The sequence below is a fragment of the Nipponia nippon genome, unplaced genomic scaffold (assembly GCF_047370975.1).
Source record: "Nipponia nippon isolate SJK-2023a ecotype South Korea unplaced genomic scaffold, ASM4737097v1 scaffold_22, whole genome shotgun sequence".
In the NCBI taxonomy this organism is placed as follows: domain Eukaryota; kingdom Metazoa; phylum Chordata; class Aves; order Pelecaniformes; family Threskiornithidae; genus Nipponia; species Nipponia nippon.
In genome coordinates this window covers 995,121-1,017,296 of record NW_028262339.1, presented here as the reverse complement: position 1 = coordinate 1,017,296, position 22,176 = coordinate 995,121, and the positions used below count along the sequence as shown (strand labels likewise).

The following is a 22,176-nucleotide window of genomic DNA, read 5'->3' as shown; positions in this document are numbered from 1 at the left end:
TTTATACAGTTTCATAATTGAAAACTATCGGAACAATAATAAATAATAATAAATAAATAATATTGGCTATGCAACATACCATGAGTAGCACGTTAAAAAAAAAAAGACACTAATTGTTAAGAAGCTATAATAAAAAGAAGTGTGGGTGGAGTGAAGAAAGCTCAAGATAATAATAAGAATCAGTTAATCCTCTGCCCCTAAATTCTGGCCTAATTTCAAATAATTTCATTTGTATAATGCAGTGGAGCTAAAGCATAGATGGACCAACATTAGCTGATATGTTATATGTACCTTTCATAAAAAAACTTAAAAACATATTGCAATTTCTAGTTCAGCCCCTTGATTTTGCACAATAAAATATGAATTTGTTTCTTTCATCTCCCCCTACTTGAAGTTACCAGTTCCATTCCCCTCAAGCTCAATGCCATAGCTCCAATGGCTTCAGTGCTGCAGAAAAAGTGCTCCATCTCGGGGCCAGTGCTCTTCAATATCTTCATAAATGACTTGGATGCAGGACTTGAAGGTTTGTTATCAAAGTTTGCCGATGACACAAAATTGGGAGGAGCCGTTGACACTCTCGAGGGCAGAGAGGCCCCGCAGAGAGATCTGGACAAATCAGAGAGCTGGGCAATCACCAACTGTATGAAGTTTAACAAGGGCAAGTGCCGGATTTTGCACCTGGGACAGGGCAACCCTGGATGTACATACAGACTGGGGAACGAGAGGCTGGAGAGCAGCCCCGCAGAGAGGGATCTGGGGCTTCTGGTCGACGGCAAGTTGAACATGAGCCAACAGTGTGCCCTGGCAGCCAGGAGGGCCAACCGTGTCCTGGGGTGCATCAAGCACTGTATTGCTAGCCGGTCGAGGGAGGTGATTGTCCCACTCTACTCCGCACTGGTGCGGCCTCCTCTTGAGTACTGTGTGCAGTTTTGGGTGTCACAGTACAAAAAGGATACAAAGCTACTAGAGAGTGTCCAGAGGAGAGCCACAAAGATGGTGAAGGGTTTAGAGGGGAAGCCGTACGAGGAGCGGCTGAAGTCACTTGGTCTGTTCAGCCTGGAGAAGAGGAGACTGAGGGGAGACCTCATCGCGGTCTACAGCTTCCTCACAAGGGAAGGAGGAGGGGCAGGCGCTGATCTCTTCTCCCTGATGACCAATGATAGGACCCAAGGGAACGGCAGGAAGACATGCCAGGGGAGGTTGGGTCAAGTCTGGGTCAGCTGTCCTGGCTGTGCCCCCTCCCAGCTTCTTGTGCACCTGGCAGAGCATGGGAAGCTGAAAAGTCCTTGACTAGTGTAAACTCTACTCAGCAACAACTAAAACATCAGTGTGTTATCTACATTATTCTCATCCTAAATCCAAAACACAGCACTATACCAGCTATTAGGAAGAAAACTCAACACTATCCCAGCTGAAACCAGGACAGTATCCACCCCTTATTCCATACCATTTACGTCATGCTCAGGTACCACATTATCCAATACATCCTCTTTAACCACCACCCCCTTCCCATCCTTTGATACAATACACAGGTATCATTCCCTTAGTCTATGGACCACCCCTGTGAAATGTCTGTGAAATGTCTGTAAAATTTCCATAAACATCCATAAATGTCCAAATAATGTCCATTGAGTTCATTTAGTCCATGACTTTGGGCTCCATCTGTGATGGTGGTCGCTCAGGACAGGAGAGCTGGTGTGTTGCGTGGAGTTATTGGGCACCAAAGCCAGCTCAGGTCAGGTCACTGCTGCACTTGCACTGCTTCTTGTAAGGCTTCTCCTCCATTGGTTCAGGTGGGTCCTGCTATGGTAATTCCCATAACATGCAACTCAGATCATGGGTTACAGCAATTTAAAGGTATTTCCATTACAATCTCCACCCCTGGCCCCTTTGGACCAGACCATTGGGCTTAACACTGCAATGGACTCCTCCCCTTGCCCCTGCTCCGGCTTGGACTTATCCACAGACTGCAGTCCCTTAGGGGTTTACCTGCTCCAAGTGGAGCCTTGTCTATGAGCCACAGTCTCTCCAGGGGTATATCTGCTGCGGCATGGATTTATCCACAGCCACAGTCACTTAGAGGTGCACCTATTCCCGCATGGCCTTCTCCATGGGCCACAATGCCTTCAGAGATATACCTGCTCCAGCGTGGCCTTGCCCACAGCCACAGTCTCTTCAGAAGTAAACTTGCTCCACCACGGCCTTACCCATGGCCACACGCTTTGAGGTGCTCCAGCATGACCTCATGCACAGCCACTGATGCTTCAAGGTGTACCTGCTGCAGCACGGACTTATCCACAGCCACAGATGCTTCGAGGTGTACCTTCTCCAGCATGGACTTATCCTTGGACCACACAGCCGCTCACTCACTCCCCCCTGGTGGGACGGGGGAGAGAATCGGAAGAGTAAAAGTGAGAAAACTCATGGGTTGAGATAAAGACAGTTTAATAGGTAAAGCAGAAGCCACGCATGGAAGCAAAGCAAGGAATTCATTCACTACTTTCCATCAGCAGGCAGGTGTTCAGCCATCCCCAGGAAAGCAGGGCTCCATCACGCGTAACGGTTACTTGGGAAGACAAACGCCATCACGCCGAATGTCCCCCCCCTTCCTTCTTCTTCCCCCAGCTTCATATACTGAGCATGATGTCATATGGTATGGAATAGCCCTTTGGCCAGTCTGGGTCAGCTGTCCTGGCTGTGCCCCTCCCAGCTTCTTGTGCACCTGGCAGAGCATGGGAAGCTGAAAAGTCCTTGACTAGTGTAAACTCTACTCAGCAAGAACCAAAACGTCAGTGTGTTATCAACATTATTCTCATCCTAAATCCAAAACACAGCACTATACCAGCTACTAGGAAGAAAATTAACTCTATCCCAGCTGAAACCAGGACAAGCACAAAAAAGGCTGAAATATTCAGGCCAGAGAGATCAGTATGATTTTTACCTCATTCAAGTTGAATAGCTAAACAAGCTTGTGTTTTTCTCGACTTATTTGTAGCTTACGCTGTGAAGAAATATATATTCATGTTAAAGTCTGGTAATATATTACAGAGCTCAAAGATATATTGTTGACATAATAAATAGATAAGTAAATAAGCAAGAAGAAAATTAAAATCATGTTGCAGGAGAAAACTGTGAATCAGGATCAAAATTAAATATTTTCATTGTCAGAAGCTGACTCAAAGGAAATAGAAATAGCACAAGAAATTATGAAAAGATTAGAGGTATTGTCTGCAAGAATCTTAAATTCTGTTCTAATATAAAAATCCTTCTACATGAGTATAAAGTGACAATCATAAAATAAAGAGATTTATAACAGTAAATGATACCATATAAACTCATGTCTTCCTGGTCTAAAATCATCATGTGTGCAAATAAAAAGTTACAGAGAAGTTGAGATGGTTTATTTTTGTGATACAGCCATTTTTTATCTATACAAACTGTGAATGAATATTGAAAAAAATCATAGAATCATTAAGGTTGGAAAAGACCCTTAACCCTTAACTGTTAACCTATCACTGCCAAGTCCACCACTAAACCATGTCCTCAAGCACCACATCTACCCTTCTTTTAAATACCTCCAGGGATGGGGACTCAACCACTTCCCTGGGCAGCCTGTTCCAGTGCCTAACCACTCTCTCCGTGAAGAAATTTTTCCTAATATCCAATCTAAATCTCCCCAGGCACAACTTGAGCCCACTTCCTCTCGTCCTGTTGCTTGCTACCTGGAAGAAGAGACCAACCCCCACCTCCTTTCAGGGAGTTGTAGAGAGCAATAAGGTCTCCCCTCAGCCTCCTCTTCTCCAAACTAAACAACCCCAGCTCCCTCAGCTGCTCCTCATAAGACTTGTGCTCTAGACCCTTCACCAGCTTCGTTGCCCTTCTTTGGACACGCTCCAGCACCTCTATGTCCTTCTTGGAGTGAGGGGCCCAAAACTGAACACAGTACTCAAGGTGCGGCCTCACCAGGGCCGAGTATAGGGGCACTATCACCTCCCTGGTCCTGCTGGCCACACTATTCCTGATACAAGCCAGGATGCCATTGGCCCTCTTGGCCACCTGAGCACACTGATGGTTCATGTTCAGGCGGCTGTCAACCAGCACCCCCAGGTCCTTTTCTGCCAGGCAGCTCTCCAGCCACTCCTCCCCTAGCCGCTAGCGTTGCATGGGGTTGTTGTGACCCAAGTGCAGGACCCGGCACTTAGCCTTGTTGAACCTCATACAGTTGGCCTCGGCCCATCGATCCAGCCTGTCCAGATCCCTCTGTAGGGCCTTCTTACCCTCCAGCAGATCGACACTTCCACCCAACTTGGTGTCATCTGCAAACTTACTGAGGGTGCCAACACTGAGCCCTGGGGAACACCACTCGTGACCGGCTGCCAACTGAATTTGACTCTGTTAACCACCACTCTCTGGGCTCGGCCATCCAGCAAGTTTTTAACCCAGCGCAGAGTGCACTTATCCATTCACTTATCCATTCACACTCCATTCACCACAACTCTTTGGGCCTGGCCAGTTTTTTACCCAGCGAAGAGTGCACCCATCCAAGCCATGAGCAGCCAGTATCTCCAGGAGAATGCTATGGGAAATGGTGTTAAAGGCCTTACTGAAGTCCAGGTAGACAACATCCACAGCCTTCCCCTCATCCACTAAGCAGGTCACCTTGTCACAGAAGGAGATCAGGTTAGTCAAGCAGGACCTCCCTTTCAGAAACCCATGCTGACTGGGCCCGATCCCCTGGTTGTCCTGTACATGCCACATGATGGCATTCAGGATGATCTACTCCATAACCTTCCCCGGCACCGAACTACAGGCTGACAGGCCTGTAGTTCCCTGGATCCTCCTTCCGGCCCTTCTTGTAGAGGGGCGTCACGTTTGCTAACCTCCGGTCAACTGGGACCTCCCCAGTTCATCAGGACTGCTGATAGATGGTTGAAAGTGGCTTGATGAGCACTTCCACCAGCTCCCTCAGTACCCTTGGGTGGATCCCATCTGGCCGCATAGACTTGTGTGTATCTACGTGCTGTAGCAAGTCACTAACCATTTCCCCTTGGATTATGGGGGCTTTGTTCTACTCCCCAGCCTTGTCCTCCAGCTCAGTGGGCTGGGTACCCCAAGAACAACTGGTCTGACTATTAAAGACTGAGGCAAAGAAGGCATGAAGTACCTCAGCCTTTTCCTTGTCCTCTGTCACTATATTTCCCCCTGCATCCAATAAAGGATGGAGATTCTCCTTAGCCCTCCTTTTGTTGCTAATGTATTTGTAGAAACATTTTTTTATTGTCTTTTATGGCAGTAGCCAGTTTAAGTTCCAGCTGGGCTTTGGCCCTTCTAATCCTCTCCCTGCATAACCTCACGACATCCTTGTAGTCCTCCTGAGTTGCCTGCCCCTTCTTCCAAAGGTCATAAACTTTGAGTTTAATGTGTAAAGGCAAGCATATGCATAAATTATTGCTGAATGAGGACCTTTGCTCTTAAATGCAGCTTTGAAATTGTGCACTATTTTCTAAAATCTGCATTTCCACAGACCTACAAGTAAAGGTGCACCCAATATGTTCTTATAAAATTTAAGACAGAAGTTGGAAGATGTATTTAACTACTGTAGTGATGATTAACAGCTGTAATTTATTAACCTCAGAGGAACTTACAAAAATTCCACTAACTTCCACTTATTCACCAAATTCTTTGCTCCAATTCAAAGAAAAAATATAGGATTTTTCTAGTAGCACCAAGGTCTCCAAATCCTTATAGAGTATGTTGACTTCTATTTTTCTTGCTTAAGGGACCTTGGGTTCTCTTGTTTTATGAACAACAAAATTATTTTTCAGCAGATCCAGTGTGAAAATTCATACACTGCTAAAGGGAAGTCACTCCACCTGAGCATCACTCTGATGAATACAAAAATAAAAAGACCTGCAAGCTTCTTTTTTACTGAGCATTTAATGAATCCTGAAAATCACTACTCACAGGCCTGAATCTGGCTGATTATTACCTTTGCGATTTATTCAGTGATTTATTAGTGAAGTCATTCAGGGGGGCAAGGAAAGGATGCCACGCAAACGTTCGGTAGATGAGGGCAAAGGCAGTTATCTGGTATTTCCTCTATGCAGCAAAGCACTAGGAGATGCAAAGATCTGAGAAAATCATCCTCTGTCAGAAGAGTTACTGCATTCCCAGAGCTGCTGAGAACGGGGAAGGGGTTGCTGGCTTCCTCCTGCAGACAAATGACTGGCCATAGAGCGTGCTTTTAAGGGGTGATGCAAGAGAAATTAAACGTGACTAGCCAAACACACCCTACATCTCAACGATGTGTTTCTGCTGAGAAGGGCATGAGAGATGGCTGTGGAGCATGCCCAGCTCTCTCCTAGCAGGGGGGGTAGCCAGAGGGATATACCTATTAATTAATTAATTAATTAATTAATTATGAGTGGGCAGATGCCCCTTTAAGGTCTGCTCATCTGTTCAGAGGTTCCAGCTGGTGAGATTTGGCTTTATTTGTATAGCTTAGTGCTGAGCTAGTTTTATGGAGGAGGTAGGTGGGTAGGTGTTTCAAAAGTTTAAAGGTGTTTGGGGCTTGAAGCTAAATTATTCTTGATGCGAAGATCCAACGTAAAGGCTGAATAACAAATAGGAAATGCTTAACTTGGCTGTAAGGCAGACGGGAGGTATAGAACGCTTAACTCTACTCGCAGTGCAGCTCTACCGGGCGCGCCGGCGGCAGGACCGCTCCTACCATCCTTGCTCCCGGGCTCGCAAGAGCCCAGGCATGGCTGTCTCCTATTGGCTGCTGACAGGTGAGGAAACCCCCATTTCTCTCTTGCTTTGAAGGTCTAGGTCCCGAAAGCAGTTCTCCCTGCGGGAGGGGAGTGAGGCTGTTGGGGGCTGACACCTGGGGGACCATGTCCCCCCTCTTCGATCTCTCCACCTGCCCCAGGAATGCCCTGTCCGGAGCTGCCCTCCAGCTGGAGCTCTTAAGGGACTTCTTCGGATTGCTTCTCTCTGGGAGCTTTAATCCCTAAACCAATCTTAAAATTGGGGGGGAGGGCTGCTAGATGAGGATGAATGGGTGAGAAGAAATACTATAATTGAAGCTGGCTTGGGAAAAGAGGTGTACTTGGCAACTTTTTTTTTTATTAGGGTAGCTTTTTCTATTTTTTTTTTTTTTTTTTCAGATGTTCTGAGTGGTAAAAGGGGAAGTGAGGAAGTGGTTAACTGCACCCAACTAACTTCAGAAAGATGAGTTCATCTGGAGATGGAATATGTAATATTTTCTTTTAGGGTTTCATTTATTGTTAGGGACTTACTTGGGGGGGGGGGGGGTTGGGGGAGGGCTTGTCTTGTTTGACTGTTGGGGGGGGGTAGCAAAACAAATACAGCAAGTAACATTCCCCCTAGCTAGTCAATCTGTAGTAATGTTTTGGATCTGAATTTGGGGGAATCTAACAAGTGTTAAAGAGGCTAAGGCAATGCTGAGATTCATGTGCTTGCAAACTTTGACATTGAGCTCCCCAGCACTAGCACACAGTGAACCTGTGGCAGTACAGAGGAGGAAATCAATTTCATAAGAGTTCTCAAAATGTAGGCAGCAGCAAGTGGGGAAAAGGCAAGACTAGGGTTTTTCCCTCTTCACTCTGTGCTTATTGTGCAAGAAAGAACAGATACAGGAAAATGTGAAAATCTGAATGTAGTACTTTGGTGTGCCATATTTAGCCCTTTTTCATAGATGTATTTATTACATGATGATATTCTCCAAAATATGCTCTTGTTTGTGTTCCTTTACAGAAGGAGGCTTTGTAAAGTGGCAACAACTTAGTGTACGACAACTTCCCTTCAGAGTTGCAAAGTTGCCACTGGTACTACTGACAGATAATTCACCAGTAATGACAAAAAAGGTTTATTGTCAGATAGGAAGACATCTCAAGGGTGGGTCACATCCAAATCTGTCAGGGGCTTATTAGTTTTTGTTGGTTGGGGTTTTTTTCTTAAAAAAAAGTTGGTGTGAAATAAAATACACTCAGAAATAAGAGGAGGCACTGCAGATACTAGGAATGGGATTCAAATTGTCTCAGATAAATAAGAGAAATAGTCCTATATAAACAAGTAAAAATGTAATAGAACTAAGGACAAGGAGTTTTAGAATTACAGCACAATAAAAAAATACAAATTTATTATGTGTTCCTCTTAGAGGAAAAAAAAAGCAAATAATCTGGCATGCACTAGAAGTGAAAAACAACGTAGAATAAAGGAGGTGCATAGAGGCGTATGTTTGTCTATTTATACTGATTTTTATTTTAAATTCAACTTGGTATTGATGAGGCCTCTGAGAATCCTGAGTACAGGAAGTCTGAGAGATGCAGACAAACAGGCAGGAGTGCACAGAGAAGTGACAAGCCTGGTAAGAGTTGAGGAAATATGATCTATGGAGAAAGAATGAATGAATGAGACTTGTTTCTGTAGAAGAGAGAAAACTAAGGGCAAAGTGTTGAGAATTTCAAATATACATTTTTACTCAAGTATTATTACCTGAGAATATTATTCCAAATCTCAATGTTTTCTTTGTTTTGAGAGAGCACTCACTCATGGCTTTCTGTATTGCATATGTTGGTTTATAAAGAGACTGATGAATAATTTGGTTCTGCATATCCAACAAAGGACATGAGAAAATCAACATAACTCGCTGTGCAAAAAACTTAGGGAATATTCACAAGAACTTTCTTACTCTTCAGGTAATGAATTACACTGTGTGCACCACCACCCCCCATAATCTCCTTCACTGAAGGTTTTGATGATGATGTATAAACACCTGTCAGGGATGGCTGAGGTTTACTTCACCTGGCCTCAGTGTAAGTGGTTTGACTAGGGATCTGCTGAAGTTTCCTCAAGCCCTACATTTCAACAAAAGAGGAAGAAAGAGATCAATCCAAAGGGTTCCATTACTTTTTAACACTTCTTCACTTAGTTTTATGCTTAGCCTGCTCCCTTCTGGAATTCTTTCTCTCCTCATTGGTGATGATCGTGTTATTGATACTAATTAAGAGTACTCATCTTATAAAAGAAAAAAACAGTAATCATAAAGACAGAACTGTATGCAGAAAAGGAAGCAATCTCTGTCCAGAGCCTGCAAAGGCAGGACAGACACAGGATAAGGGGAAAGCATGAAAAAGCATGTTTCCCAGTTTCTCTCTCCATCTTTATCTTTTATCTTCCTTTGTTCTTGCAACAATAACGTCTAACATTTCTCAGTAGATTTCCCCCTTTATTTGAGATTCTTTCCCACTAGTTTTTCTTATCCAGGACTTTAGTGTGTTTGCATGAGTTCTAGCTACAATGGCTGTAATATGGTGGAGAAGGGGTTTCCTATGAATGTGACCTGTCCTTGTCTAAAATCTGTACGCAACCAGTCTTCATAAAGAAGCAGATCAAGACTTGAAGATGAAGGACAGCGTCTCAAATGTTTTCAAAACAATAATCTTTCAAAAACAGCATGGCTCCAAAAACCCTGTGAATATACGCTATCACCATTTTTATCTTGTCTTGTACTGTGGTCAAGAAGGTCTGTGAATGCCAAATTGCTGCAGTTATTAGTATCTAAAAAATTGTTTTTTTTTTTTAAAAAAGTGATAAATGACAAGAACTCACAGGTTATACACTTAGTCTTAATCTTTTACCAAGACTGGAACAGACCATGTAATTTTGAACTTCTTACGTTAAAACTGTAATAGAGTTATAAGTATCCACTTGTTTTGGCTCTGCTGAGGTCAAATTAATTTCTGTCCCTGATACTAGCAAAATTGGTATGAACTTAAAAACTTACAGTTATATGGTTCTTAAATTTTTGGAGATGTCATTTTTCTTCTACTGTGGTCATTCTTTGACATATTCAAACAAATAACAATACCCAGTACTTCTTACCAGAGTAGGCAAAGAATCATCATCTAGTAAATAACTTCCTTCATAAGTTGACAATGGATTTGCTAATTATGGATAACATCATTGAAGTTTACAGTTGCCAATAAATATTTGTGGATCGTTGTTCATAACTGTATAAAATTTCATTATTATTTGTTTGAGAAAGGACTTCAGTGCATCTCAAAATGTCCCTTTCTACAATAACAGTCAATTTAATATGTTGAGTGGCAACTTCGTTTCAGGGTTGTTGTTCTTTGATATTTGGGGGGGGGGGGGGGCGTGTCTTTGATTTGTGTTTGTGGTTTTGGGTGGGGTGTTTTGGGGTTTTTTTGGGTTTTTTTTTTTTTTTAATGCAGCAAGTTACCTGCTTGCATGAACTGAATGTTTACTTTCTACTGGGTGATACTGGATGCCAACTTGCAACATTTATCTGAAATATATAGCATATCTAGGGTTGTGAGGCTGCTTGTAAAAAAAATTAGACTGGAACCAACAACAGAAAAAGAATAAAAAATAAAATGGATATTAATGTGGAAGGTAATATGCACTACAGCTAATTTTTCTTGAAAGAATAGCATGAGGTCTACCCTTGAAATTTTATAATCAAAAAGAATGTAAAGAAGAAAACTCACCATAAATTCCCCATACAGCATTTACATAACAAGTGAAAGGAACTCCTAAAGAAAAGCTGAATACATGTTCTCTGCCTAAGCCACAAAACATTAATACAAAATTATGAATATGTACAATCTGAAATTAAACAAAGTTATGCATGTGCTTATGTTATATTCCCTTGGGTGGTCCAGCTTACTTCTGTAAAACTATTCATGCTGACAGTTAAGCACATGTACTCACAGGAAGAGAGTCTGAGGTCTCGTAAATCCTGATATCTGATAAAGTTGTTTTTACATCAATATCAAGCTTAGAAATGCTGAACACACGTTACTGGGTGTCGTGGTTTAACCCCAGCCGGCAACTAAGCACCACACAGCCGCTCGCTCACTCACTCCCCCCTGGTGGGATGGGGGAGAGAATCAGAAGAGTAAAAGTGAGAAAACTCAGGGGTTGAGATAAAGACAGTTTAATGGGTAAAGCAAAAGCCACGCATGGAAGCAAAGCAAGGAATTCATTCACTACTTCCCATTGGCAGGCAGGTGTTCAGCCATCCTCAGGAAAGCAGGGCTCCATCACGCATAACGGTTACTTGGGAAGACAAACGCCATCACACCCAATGTCCCCCCCCTTCCTTCTTCTTCCCCCAGCTCATATGCTGAGCATGATGTCATATGGTATGGAATAGCCCTTTGGCCAGTCTGGGTCAGCTGTCCTGGCTATGCTCCCTCCCAGCTTCTTATGCACCTGGCAGAGCACAAGAAGCTGAAAAGTCCTTGACTAGTGTAAGCACTACTTAGCAAGAACCAAAACATCAGTGTGTTATCAACATTATTCTCACCCTAAATCCAAACCACAGCACTCTACCAGCTACTAAGAAGAAAACTAACTCTATCCCAGCTGAAACCAGGACACTGGGCCAAATCTGAGTTCAGTGTCCTGTCCCAACAACTAATTAGCGATATATACTTGAGAGAAATTTATATGTACACCATAATGGTAGATAGAGGATAATTTTTGCTCACAGTAGTCTTGTATCTCATTAAATCCTTGACTCCAAAGCCTTTCCAAGTCAGCAAATTCCACAATCCACACTGTTTTGGTTTTTTTTTTTAGAAAAAAAAAAATCCAAAATAATAATAATAAAAAAAACCCACACAAACCCCCAAAAACTAAAGAAACCAGAAACTTCCTCTTAATTCTAAATTTGCCACTTTATCATATCTAAGAAGATGTTCTATTGCTTTTTGGTTATCAAACTGAATGTGTAGACATTCCAAACTTACTTGATCTGTTCCAGTTGCCCTGATACACTTATGGCACATTAGTTTATCTACTTTCTCAAATATTTGCATTCTTTTCAATCCTTCATACAAGCTTTTTTTTTTCTATTCTCTTCAATTTCTTTTCCTTATTCTTTCTAAATTTACAACATTCATTCTGAAATGGAGCGTTCAGTGCTGTACACCATTTCAAAATAAGCTGTAGTATTTGCATAATTACATTTTTTTTTATATTATTTCTGGTTTGTTAAATTTGTCTAGGCTGCAAATTGAGCTGTTTACTTATTGTTCAGGTCCCTCTTCTGTGTAAATATCACTGAACTAATCTGTGCTTTAGTGATAATTTACAGGTTTTTCCAATGCATATTATTTATATTCATCAGCATCAAACTTGATTTGAAATGCACTTAGCTGTCTCTGAAGCTTCTCAGAACTGTCTCATTCTGACTGAAATAACTGGTAGATTCAGGAAGCAGATCAAGTTTCAGCATAAGCTGAAGCGTAACTGAAGCTAGGATGTGTAAAAAAAAGATACTGCAAGTTTAACCAAAAACTTTAAGCTGAAGTTCAGTTCAAGAGCAATGTCAAAATAACAGTTCAGGTTCTGATGTTGCCTGGGTCTGGTTTTCATTTCACTCTGTAACAGTTGGCTTACTAGTCGCCTCTTTTAAGCACCAGCAGCTGTTAGGTAATATTGCCTGTCCTCTGTGACTCTTGAGGTACCATGGCATTCACTTATCACACCAAGAAAACTGGCTACTTAGCCCTACTTTTCTTGTCACAGTTACAGATTGAGGAAGAGACCTTCCACAACTACTTAGTTTCTGTTTTGTTGTTTGTTTGTTTTTCTTTCCCAAATGTGAGGGACTGTGTTAGAAGCCTTTGGAAATTTGAACCGTCTCTGTAAAGAGCTAGAGGAAAAGGATCAGCGCGGGCCCCAACCCCCTCCTGCCTCACTCATGGAGAGGCTGTAGGGTGGGGGCTTGGGGGGAAATACGCCAATTACACAGTCCTTTCCTGCCTCACAGCACAGAGGAGCATTGCAGCTGCCTATTAGTATCCCCCAGAAGGTTTCCCTTCAGAGATCTCTGAGCCTGTGTGGCCCTGGCTTGCGGTATCTCCCCTGCTGGTGGGGAGGAGACGGCAGGCAGCAGATTACTCCATCGCTCCTCAAAACACAACACCCACCCTTAGGTGCTGAAAGGGTTAAAGCCAAGATGGAAAAAGCCACTGCATCAAAATGCCTCCTGAAAGAATTAAAGCCTAGGGGCAAGGAGGACATTTTAAATATCTTAGTCACTTAACTAAACAAAAGAAAGGCCTTTGTGATTTAGGGAGTAGTTAGAATGGTTGTAAGATAAGGGGGCTCAGGGATAATCCCATCTCAGACAACTGGGCCTTGGGAGAACAAAAGCACGGAAGATAGGAGGTCACAAAAGAATGACAACAGCCTTGAAGGACACCGTTTACGTGATCCTAGGACTGAGTTTGCGCAGAAGCAAAGGTCAATCAGCGTACACAGTGAAGAAGACTACGAGCCTTCATCTGAAGACCCCCAAAGACCCCTTGAAGACCACCACGGGAGACGACTGCGCATGCGGATCGGACATTTGCATATGTTAATAAGTTCCAGGAAATCTCATGTTTATGTAAATGATTTCTCGGAAATCCTGTGAATATGTAGGATTTTATAGTATATAATCTCTGAAAGTCCACCAAATCGGTGGAGCACTCATGGTGGAGAATCCCCAGTGCTGCCCAGCGCTGCAATAAAGGATACCTGCTTAATAGTAACTTCGTTGCTATTGAGTTTCATTTCAGGGACTCTCTGAATACTCGGTTTCTCCCTTGGGGAGATTTGGACTGTGAGGAGAAGCATCCATGAATTTTTGTATCAATGTTGCTGTTAATCTTTAACTATTTAGTACAAAATTATGCAGACCATAACACTTTTTCCTGTTCCTTAGTCAACTCATTGATTGTGTGGGGGTTTTTTGCCTTTCACTGAAATAGGCAAACTCAGAGCCTAAAATAAGTTGTCCCTCTCATAAGGATGGTTGTATCACTTTTGCATTGGAGCAGGCCTGTCTATGCTTGCAAAAGTGTGTGTGTGGGAGGCGTGTCCCAGTACTTCATGGTCACTAAGTTTAGGAGTCAAATTGCACCAAGAAGCCTCCTTTTGCATTTATAGCAAAGTGACAATAGTAAGTGTGAAAGGTACTTCAGGGCTTTGTGAGCATGGTAGCCATGCAGTTGTGCAAGACTTGATGCTTTTGCAGTCTTAAGAGGTCATCTTTTGAATGCTTTAAAAGCAAGAAGCTTATGCCTTAATTTCTTAGTAGTTTCAGGTGGCCCTACCTTGGGAACTGTGTACAACAGCTTGCATATTTAACAGTCATTGAATAAGAGAAACATCTTTCCTGCACTTCTTAAAATAAAGTTTAAGGGATTTGGGCTAGGCTTTGGGTTGCAGGAGAGATCTTTTAAGAAAAGAATCATGTAGGTTTCAAGGAAGAGAGAACTTTCTCGAATAATTATCAAGATAAATATTATGTGTAGTAGAAGCTGTTTGTGACTGGCTAATCAAGGAAATGGTCCTTTTTAATTAAAAAAAACAAACCTTTGACTTTTTTTACTCTAGGTCCACTCTTCCTTGGGATATAAACGTGCATTAAAGGAAGCCCTTTGTGACCCAGCTGTAACTAGCTGTCTCTCTGACACTAAGGCAGCTGGTGACGTCAAAGCCTTAGATGACTTCTATAAAATGCTGCAGCATGAGCCTGACCAGGCTTTTCATGGTCTAAAACATGTGGAGAAGGCCAATGAAGCCACGGCCTTTGATACCTTGCTAATCAGTGATGAGCTTTTCCGGCACCAGTATGTAGCTGCATGCGCCCAATACGTTAAATTGGTAGATAGCATACAGGAGAATGTGGGTGCTTTCTCCAGCCTTTGTGTGTCTGGAGAGCAGCTTGGCCAGCTGATGGGGTGGCAGCCATCCTGCGCTTTCCTGATGCCGAGCTCTCTGACCAGGAAGATGAATCTAGCCCTGAAGAGGACTGATGACGGTGACTTCATTTCACAGTTTCTTTTTCAAGTCACATTGAAATGACATTAAAGGCCCTCCCTTTCTAAATACTGTGTGCAGATGTGCCGTGACATGTAATTTAAGTTTTTGATAATATTTCTTACAGTATATAGCTCTGCTCAGCATACTAATGGATATCTGTTCTATGGTAATGATTATTGATATACTGTGAATTGGAGCTGACTGTTTTTGCAAGTTACACCCTGGACTTCCAGCAGTACAAGAAACTGATTTGACTCCCCAAAACTGCTCATTCTGCATGTTAAGGTAGTGTTTTGGAATGTGTATGAAAAGATAATAAACTAAGAGGGAGAAAATTGTCAGACTCTCTATTTCTGTTTGCTTGAAAACAGTATTATAAAACAAATGTAAACTTCTTCATGCAAGACCTATCAAAATTATGCTTGATCTTCTTAGGAACTCACCCTTCTTCCTGAGATGTGGCAAAGGAGTGGGATCAACATAATCTATTAGGGGTTTTTTGATGTTATGACTCTAACCACTTAAATATTTCTGTGAAACCTTTGAAGCAGTCTTTCAGAAACCAGACCCTTTAAATTAACCATTTCCTTCCTAATATGATAATACATGCAAGACGTTGTGAAGCTCAGTGCATCCATTTCAGTTATCTTTTTAATAATTCTGTTATCTTGGGAGGTTGTCCTGAAGGCTAACAAAGTGTGATGTATGTTGTCATTGAATGTTGTCATTATTTAGCACCCAGTTCTGAGAAGATGTATGACTAAAAGTAAGGCTTACACAATCAGGACCCTAGTTTCCATAAGGAACCTTATGACAGCAAATAGTTTAAATAAGTTCATAATCTGGTATTTGACTACCTGTGTACCTCTCTAAAAATATACTTAAGCTGTGATATAGAAGTAAAGATTACAAATTTATAAATAGAACTTCAGTTTAAGATAATAGCAACTGTAAAAATCAAAATTACTTTTCCAATTATTTGATCTGTTCAAAGTATTGAGAGCCACTATGAGTTTTGTTTCTTCACTGAACAATAAATGTTAGGCTGGGGAAACAGAAACTGCTTTCAGATTCTGACATATCTGCAAAGGGATTGTTTGTTCAATTTAAACCAATGTTTGATGGTGTAGGTTGTGTGTGTAAATAAGCATTCCTTTTTTAAATGTGGTGGTGGTGGTGAACTGGAGAGACTTGCCAAAAATAAATTTCATTTAAGAAAACCATGGAAAACTTTTGAAATATGGAAGAAGGGACATAACAATGGAAGATTAAAAATAAAAACACCAAAACTTTTAGTCTGGGTAGAATAATTCTAGAAAAAGCGTTTTTAACGGTACTCCCAAAATGTTTATGTGTGCCAGCTCTGTGAATTTGGTATGATCTATTGCTAACTGAAACATCAGCCTAAACTCCTTGATAGAGAAGTCATTTTGAGTTGTCGTGGTTTAACCCCTGCCGGCAACTAAGCACCACGCAGCCGCTCGCTCACTCCCCCACCGGTGGGATGGGGGGAGAGAATCGGAAGGGCAAAAGGGGAAAACTCGTGGGTTGAGATAAGAACAGTTTAATAACTAAAGTAAAATAAAAAAAAAGAACAGTAGTAATAGTAATAATAACAATAATAATAAAAACAAGTAATAATAGTACAATAGTAATACAAAGCCAGCGATACACTATGCAATTGCTCACCACCCGCCGACCGATGCCCAGCACGCCCCCAAGCAGCGATTGTTGCCCCTCCCCCAGCCAACTCCCCCCGCTCATATGCTGAGCATGATGTCATGTGGTATGGAATAGCCCTTTGGCCAGTCTGGGTCAGCTGTCTTGGCTGTGCCCCCTCCCAGCTTCTTGTGCACCCTGCAGAGCATGGGAAGCTGAAAAGTCCTTGACCAGTGTGAGCGCCACTTAGCAACTACTTAGCACTACTTAGCAAGAACCAAAACATCAGTGTATCATCGACATTGTTCTCATTCTAAACCCAAAACACAGCCCCATACCGGCTACCAAGAAGAAAATTAACTCTATCCCAGCTGAAACCAGGACAGAGTTAACAGCTGTCTCCCCTTTTCCCATCATCCATGCAGTCTAAGGAATGCATGAACAGAACTTACATTAGAGCTGTACTTTATTAACACCTTTATTCTTCTCTCACTAAAGACAAACAAACCCATTAAGACAGTTGTTTATAGTCAGTTTGTACAGATAAACTATGTTATTTGAGCTCTGCATTTTTGTCTTGAATGGTGTTGAGTGCCACAAGTCATAGAATGCTCAGGTAGGATTCTTTCAGCAGTTAGGACTGGTTAAATTAATTTTTTTTTCTTTTAAAAATCTGTCTAAGCTGATTATATACTTTGCCAGCTAGAAAGCACGCTGATTCCTGCTACAAACAGAGTTAAATGTGAAAAGCATATGAAACAGGTAGAAAAATCTGACCTTCAATAAATATTATTTATATTTAGCAAATTATTGCTTTAAATAGGCTCATGTCTAAACAAAGTCATTAATTTCTTTAAGATAAGCTGGTATATTAGTATTTCCCTTCTTATAAGTAATGCCTATTTGTTGCAATTGTACACTAATGATACTTATATTCAAAATTGTAGTACACCAAGCAATTCTTAGTCTAATTCTCAGCAAAATAAGAGACAAATCAAACTGTTCCTAGGCTGTGAAATGGTTTGCTATTTTATTAGAATCATAGACTCGTTAAGGTTGGAAAGGACCTCTGAGATCATCGAGTCCAACCTGTTAGCCTAACTGCCAGGTCCACCTCTAAACCATGTCCCTAAGCACCACATCCACATGTTTTTTGAACACTTCCAGGGACTGTGTTTTCACACTTCCCTGGGCAGCCTGTTCCGATGCCTAACCACTCTCTCCGTGAAGAAGTTTTTCCTAATATCCAATCTAACTCTCCCCTGGCACAACTTGAGCCTATTTCCTCTCGTCCTATCACTTGTTACTAGGGAGAAGAGACTGACCACCACCTCGCTACAACCTCCTTTCAGGTAGTTGTAGAGAGCAATAAGGTCTCCCCTCAGACTCCTCCAGGCTAAACAACCCCAGCTCCCTCAGCCGCTCCTCATAAGACTTGTTCTCTAGACCCTTCACCAGCTTCGTTACCCTTCTTTGGACACGCTCCAGCACCTCAATGTCTTTCTTGTAGTGAGGGGCCCAAAACTGAACACAGTACTCAAGGTGCGGCCTCACCAGGGCCGAGTACAGGGCCAGTACAGTACAGTATCACCTCCCTGGTCCTGCTGGTCACACTGTTCCTGATACAAGCCAGGATGCCATTGGCCCTCTTGGCCACCTGAGCACACTGCTGGTTCATGTTCAGGCAGCTGTCAACCAGTACTCCCAGGTCCTTTTCTGCCAAGCAGCTCTCCAGCCACTCCTCCCCTAGCCTGTAGCGTTGCATGGGGTTGTTGTGACCCAAATGCAGGACCCGGCACTTAGCCTTGTTGAACCTCATAGACCAAATTGATTCCAGTTATTCCATTTTAAAAAAGAAATTATGAAGAGTTTTTGCTGCATACTGTAATAAGATTACAATGACAATTCTGCAAGTCTATATTTTGTGCTTGTGGTAGTGTATCACCAAGAAAAAGAAGCAGCTGTTTTGCTGCTTATGTGTTGGTTTTTTTGTTTGTTTTTTTTTTTTAAGGTATAACAGCAAAGATATGGTAAGAAAATATGTTCATAGTGATTATTTTAATTATTTACACTTAGAATTAAAATTCTGCACTGATTTTACAATTTATGAATATTTTTTCTTAGCTATTGCTCTCATGACATTAAGTCTCTGAAAGAAATATACATCTAGTTCCCCAAAGTATGGAAGGGTGGGAATATTTGGGGGGGGTAAGCATTTTTGTAGTAAAATAAATATACAATCACTATGTAGACAAATTCATCCTGTTTCAGGAAACAGCTTAAGGGCTTGGTATTGAAAGTAGGCTGTGTTCAGTAGTTGCAGATTCTTGGCTTGGCAAAGTTCCAGGGATGGTAGTATCTTACACTTAAAGGAATTTGAATAGTTGAGAAGTCCATTTTGCAAAGATACTTGCTTAACACAGACCTTAATGTCTGTGCAGAGATAACACACAGAATATGCACGTTATCTGCAGATGAAATAAGTAAGTGCTAGAGCCATGGGAAAATATTTTTTGTGTCTTTTCTTCGGAACTAAACATACATGAACTAAAACCTGTACACAATATGAAAATTGTTCTCTTACACTATAAAGCATTTAGTAATTTCAAACAGTATCTCAGTTTAGTTTCTGATTAGGTTCTGACATAATTTTGTAAATTATTAGCATGCTTTCTCTTCCAATTTTTCAGTTTTCAAAATATATGAGTATACATTGTAGGACTTCTTAATATTTATTATGTTTGGTAGGAAGAAAGCTTTAAAAAGTATCATGAAATTGGCTTTATCCTGAACCCTGCTGTGCTGTTAGCTTCAAAGATTCAAATAAATTCATTGATTTAGGTCATAGAACCTCTCTTTCAACCTCATACTTTGGAGCAGGCCCCAGTTTGTTAATTATGTCACCTTTGGCATTTAAATCCAGTTATTATATCAATTTTTTTTTGTGGTGGTTTATCACGTAAAGTTTGCAAAACATAGGTCACCACCAGCAAGAGACAAAAATAATCCTAGTTGTAAAGCCAAATAAAAGATAAATCTTCTATTGATAAAAACAGTTTATAAAATTGTAAACCACTTAGCAGTATTTGACCTAGGGAATTTGTCATCTCTCTCCTTCCTGTCTTCACCATTGTACACTATTTGAGTAAAATGCTGGTAATAAATGATCTTGTGACCACCCATGTAACAAGAGCCTATAGCTCTTCAGCCTAATTTGTGATGTAACTAGCATGATGTTTTTAAAGCCATGTAAATGTCTGAAGTAATTTTCATTTGCTACTGTTTTTTTCAAAGGTTAAGTAGTCCTGAATATAAAACTTATCCTTTGAAAATTTCTTAATTTAACTTCTGAGCTGCTGACCTTGGTTTACCTTTTTCTGTGAAGGTATATTATAGCTACCTTCTCAGCTGACTGATTTACAGTTTGAGCCTCTTTAATTTCTTTCTGGAAGCAGCATTATCCATGCAGAAAATGTGCTCAGTTTTGTAAAGGCAAGGTGGGGATAAAAGGTGGAATTATGTGTATGTGATCTTTTTGAGTCAGACAGACCACTTTACTTTTCTCTGAGATTTTCATCTCTGTTTGTTTTTTTTTAAGAAAACAAGCCTGTTTCATAAAGGAATAGATGTCTAGTTTTACAGGAAAAACATGTTCTCAAAATGTTTATGCTGTTCTATCTGAAGCCACGTTTGTACAGTGTGTGGTCTATTTCTTCTACAAAAGATCTAATAAAGCAATTTTTAAAATGTGAAACTGCAATTAGAAGATCTACTGTAGTAAAGATAAGGGCTGGCGACCAGAAGATCACGTGCTGTACGGGAAGAGTTAAGGGTCGACCCTTCCTTATCTCTGCCCCTTATAACATGACACGCCTACTGCTGGGAGTATAAAGGTAAACTACTGCGCAATAAACGTTGAAGCTGAACGCCCACACTGTTTGTGCTGACTGTTCCTTCCTCAGCCCGGGTTGGCTGGAGATCCGCCGGTATAACCTTGATATGTAACGAACGCTACAATCTACAATTAGGAATCATTGTTTATAACCCAAAATTGGAATTCCTTCAGGATATATTAATTAAAAAAAAGTAATGACTTCAGAAAACTGCTTATCTCTGTCCTTTTTAGATATGGTAAAACTTCAGACTTGACTTTTTTTCTTGCTCTCTGATATACCAGTTGCTTTTATTGGGTTTGGGTGGGGGGTTTTTTTGTTGTTTTTTTTAAAGATACAGTTAAAATGTTTATTTTGGAATTAAGCTCTTAAAATGCAGAGCTAGGTGCAGCTGAGGTGGTTTAGGTTGATGACTATTAAACAAAAAAGAAGTTTCTTCTTCATCAAGCCATACTAATGTGGAGAATGATACAGGTCTGGGAGTCATTCTTTCCCTTCTCAGTTCTTGTTAGATATATGCCTGTAACTTGTTACAAAGTGATTGAATGATAAATGTTTTGATGCTGTTGGGACTTACCATTTTTCAGTTTTGGTTTGATTTTGCAGATGGTGGGAACAGAAGAGAGACATAACATAACAGTAGTTGATTTTGCAGTATCTGTGTTTCTCTTGTAATGGCCACAACTTGCTTTTAGAGCCTTGAGCCTGAGGCTGAGACTTCAAATTGAGATATTGAGAGCTCAAGAGACTTTGCTAATCCTGTCACTATGGAGTCACTATAATTTCTGATGGGCCTGCTGCACAAGTCTCACACATGGAGTCATTGATGTATCTGAGAGAGACTTGTGAAAGACTGTCCGTTTTCCTTTCATATCTGTCTGAACGCCTCCTTTTACAAAAAAAGTAGTGCGGAAGTGCTTTGTGAAACAAACACCTTAATGTGTTGCGTTGGCAGTCAGAGTGATAAGCTAAGGAAAAAATTCTAGTTGGAGTTAAAAAAAAATCAACAGAAGCTGATTGAAACAAACCTTCCAGAGTTTTTGAAGGGGAGTTTAGTGAGAAGAAACAGTAAGAGAAAGCAGAAAAAAAAATGTTAAAAGGTTTGTTGTCTTTTTTTAACAGTGTTTTAGGTTATGTTTCAACTAAAGCATTGGTTTTTAAGATAACCAGACTAGTAAGTCAAGTCAGTCAAATGGCGTGTTTTTAGACTTTTTCTCTTGAAAGCCTCAGAAATCACTTATTAAAAATCTATTAATAGACAGTCAAGCATTGTGATCTTGGTAAACAACAGATTTATGATTGCTTAAGCAATTGCAAATTGTCTGCATGTGTTTTATCCAAGTCTACTTGCATGGTTATGTGCTATTTCTGTTACGAGACAAAACTCCTATTAAGTGTTCAGAAAGAATGAAATTAATGATGTTGACAATTAATGCTGACAACTGTAAGTCTAACCTAAATAGGTTATAAAGATTTATAAGAGTCTTGGGGGGGGAGGGAGGGAGGGAGAGAGAGAGTATTGAAATTGTCACTGAAAAACGTTTAGGGCTTTAGACAGTAGTATTTTGAAACTGAATGTTTTCACTTTTACTTCTAGAACACTTTTAAAACTACTTTGTTCTCTAGCTTAAACACTTCTATTTTGACATAAGAACTGGCAAGAAATAAATGTATGTTTGAAAGCAGAAAGTTCCTACTACTGGAAAAATGAGAAGTTGGAACAGCCTTCCAGTCAGAATAATCAGAGCAAAAG

The 22,176-nt window shown here is 40.9% G+C and overlaps 1 long non-coding RNA gene across 1 annotated transcript; it reads left to right on the top strand.

Moving 5' to 3' along the window:
- The first annotated feature begins 6,217 nt into the window (after positions 1-6,217).
- LOC148055417 (uncharacterized) lies at positions 6,218-13,381 on the top strand. Its single transcript, XR_015705373.1, has 3 exons — positions 6,218-6,791; positions 7,170-7,258; positions 13,282-13,381. It is a non-coding gene; the product is annotated as an uncharacterized LOC148055417 (long non-coding RNA).
- The last annotated feature ends 8,795 nt before the right edge of the window (positions 13,382-22,176 follow it).